This window comes from Trichechus manatus, unplaced genomic scaffold, assembly GCF_000243295.1.
Source record: "Trichechus manatus latirostris isolate Lorelei unplaced genomic scaffold, TriManLat1.0 scaffold00246, whole genome shotgun sequence".
In the NCBI taxonomy this organism is placed as follows: Eukaryota; Metazoa; Chordata; class Mammalia; order Sirenia; family Trichechidae; genus Trichechus; species Trichechus manatus.
In genome coordinates, this window is record NW_004444182.1 from 2,467,290 (window position 1) to 2,470,431 (window position 3,142).

Consider the following 3,142-nt stretch of genomic DNA (forward strand, 5'->3'; position numbering starts at 1 on the left):
ATGTGTAGTAACTGTTAAATAAGAAACTATTTTGTTCTGTAAGCCTTCATCTTAAGTGAGAATAGCAGCACAATTGGAAGAGCGTAGTCAATGTCTCTGAACTGTGCCATGTAGAAATTTTTGAAATGGTGTATCTTTGGTTATGTGTATTTTCACCAAAAAAAAAAAAAAAAGTTTGAGAAGTTAGAGGGTTAATATTTTGTGGGGTTGTTAACCAATGTCATAAAACGAATGTGTACTACTGTTTCATGAGAAACTATTTGTTCTGTACGCCTTCACCTGAATTACAATAAAAAAAAAACTGGGATGTAAATTCTGAGTTTAAATTTCAGTTGAATTCCATGTTATGAATAAATGCAACGAACAACGTGCATCTCCTAGCATGCTCTATGGTATATGGGAGGTACTCAATAAATGTTACTGTTTCCGTCTTCTGGCACTGCAGACGAGTCCCAATCGCACTCAAATTCAAATCCATTACGTGTTATTGAGGATAATTATACATCTTTCACAGATTGACTATGATGATTAAATGAAAAATGCCAATTAAATTATATTCTAAATTCTAGTGACTCCTAAAATGTGAGATATTATTACTGAAATTACAATCAAGAAACAGTTATAGGAAAATGGCAAAGTCGGAAGCAGTATAGAAGCTGTATACAGAGCTGTACAGAAGCAGAATTTTTGTATATATTGAAGAAAATTGGTAATAATTCACAGTATATATATGTGTATGGAGTCCTGATGGCGCAGTGGTTAAGAGCCTGGCTGCTAACCAAGAGGTCAGCAGTTCAAATCTACCAGCTGCTCCTTAGAAACTCTATGGGGGCAGTTTTACTCTGTCCTATAGAGTAGCTATGAATCAGAATCGACTCAAGGGCAATGGGTTGGGTTATATGTATACGTATATTATTATTATACATGTATGTTATTGTATTACATATATATAATATTTACATATGTATTATATATGTATATTTACACACATATGTGTATATCTATATATTATGCTTGCCACATAAAATAAGTTCTAAGCTATTCTCCTTTCCTCTACCTCTAATTTTCAGAAAAAATATGTAATAAACATACACATATCATTATATATCTGTATAAACCAGAAACCAAACTCGTTGCCGTAGAGTCAGTTATGACTCATAGCAACCCAATAGGACAAAGTAGAACTGGCCCCTAGAGTTTCCAAGGAGCAGCTGGTGGATTCAAACTGCAAACCTTTTGGTTAGCAACCTGAGCTCTTAACCACTGTGCCACCAGGGCTCCATATATCTATATAATAATAGGGCATATAATAATAGAAGATATCTGTATAGTATATAGAATATATATTTGTCAGTTACCATCAAGCCAATTCCGACTCATGGTGACCACATGTGTGCACAGTAGAACTTCTCTATAGGGTTTTCAAAGCTGTGACCTTTCAGAAGCTTATCACCAGGCCTGTCTCTTGAGGCACCTCTAGGAGGGTTTGAACTGCCAACTTTTCAGCTAGTAGTTGAGCGCTTATTTGTGCCACCAAAGACAAACCTGAACACGCTTACATTCATTCATTCTGTCCTCTAGTTTTATAGTTTCAGATCATTTTACCATGGATTATGAAGCTAAAAATGGAATATTTTCTGTCACTTCATAAGAATTGAATGTAGTAGCTCTCAAATCATCACTGAAAAAAGAAAAGGATCAATATATAAAGTTTTTTGGGACCAATTGCATTGCCTAACAGGGTACAGAAGTCATTGTCACTTGAACAGTTTCAGCTGTAAGTCTCTAGTACTTCAGAAAATATCAGTGGTTCATCTTAATAGTTTTTAATGAACAGGTGCTACAAATAATATTTGTAATTGTAATTGATGTTGTATTTCTAATTTTTAATTTCTGTAGCTCAAAAAATAGGTTGCCAATAGAAGCCAGCTTGTTCTTAAGCTGAAAATCCAGGTATTCTTACAAACATAAAATACTTATCCTCTGATTTTAACCTATCTGCTCTCTGCAACTCCACTTTTTGAGCTCTGGCTTATTAGCAGATAAATTGACTTCCCATATTCTCACTCTAAAGGAATTTGGTTATTCTAATTTTAAATTTTATGTTCCCCATGTGGTGAAATTATATTCAATTCTGCCTACAAAAAAAGAAATGAGAAGAATAATCCCAAAATGCAAAATCGAGATAACTGTATTAAGTTTTAAAGGATACTGCATGCCTAAAGGTTCACAATGATTTCCTTAATCTTAAAAGCAGTAAATCTTTAATATTCTTAGGTACAGGACCAGCTGCATAAGAATTCTTTCCAACTATTGTTAACTGATCATCAAAAGAAGGGTGAAGAGAGAAGTTTTCTATTTTAATAATGAAAACCTATTTCGACTGAGGTTCCCGCTAATAAAAATGTAGCATCACGTTCTCAAAGCAACGTGCACATAGAACTAAATGTTATCATCCAAAGGCACATGGCACTGACAAATAGAAGAAAGACTAGTGCAGCTGAACGGTGTTAGGTTTAAAAATTGCCCAAATCTTCTTATGGTCACAGGAATCCCTTGTATATTAACTGAGAGGTCTACCAGCCCACGCTCTAAATTGTGGGAGAGAAGTATACTTATTAAAATGTGAATTGCTCAAAAATATACACACACACAAATGCACAGATTCTATTCTTTAGAATTATAAAGTGCTTTTATTTACCTTTTTGAAAATTCCTTAAAGTCCCTGGTAATAACCTGTCTACCAGTAGAAATATAGCAAATACAGCATTTATTGAATATCACTCTTCTGCCAGATATTGATAGGATTCACACTTTTTTATTCTATTTCATATTCACAACCATCTTGTGAGAATCAAGTCATCAACTCCATTTGACAGGTGAGAAAACAGGTCAAGAAAGCTCCAGTGTTACACCTAAGGACTAATAGCTGGTAATCCACAAAATTGTTGCCGAGGAGATGGCTACCAATGGCCTCCTCTGTTGAAGATTCTTAATCAAAGCATCGCATAATTATGTAAGCCATTCAAAGCACTGAATAAGTATTTTCCAGGGCTCATCAGAAACCCTATAATACTTCCATATGCCTTTCTGAGTATGTTATGTATGCCTTTATATCAATACACTGTGAGAGTAATGTACG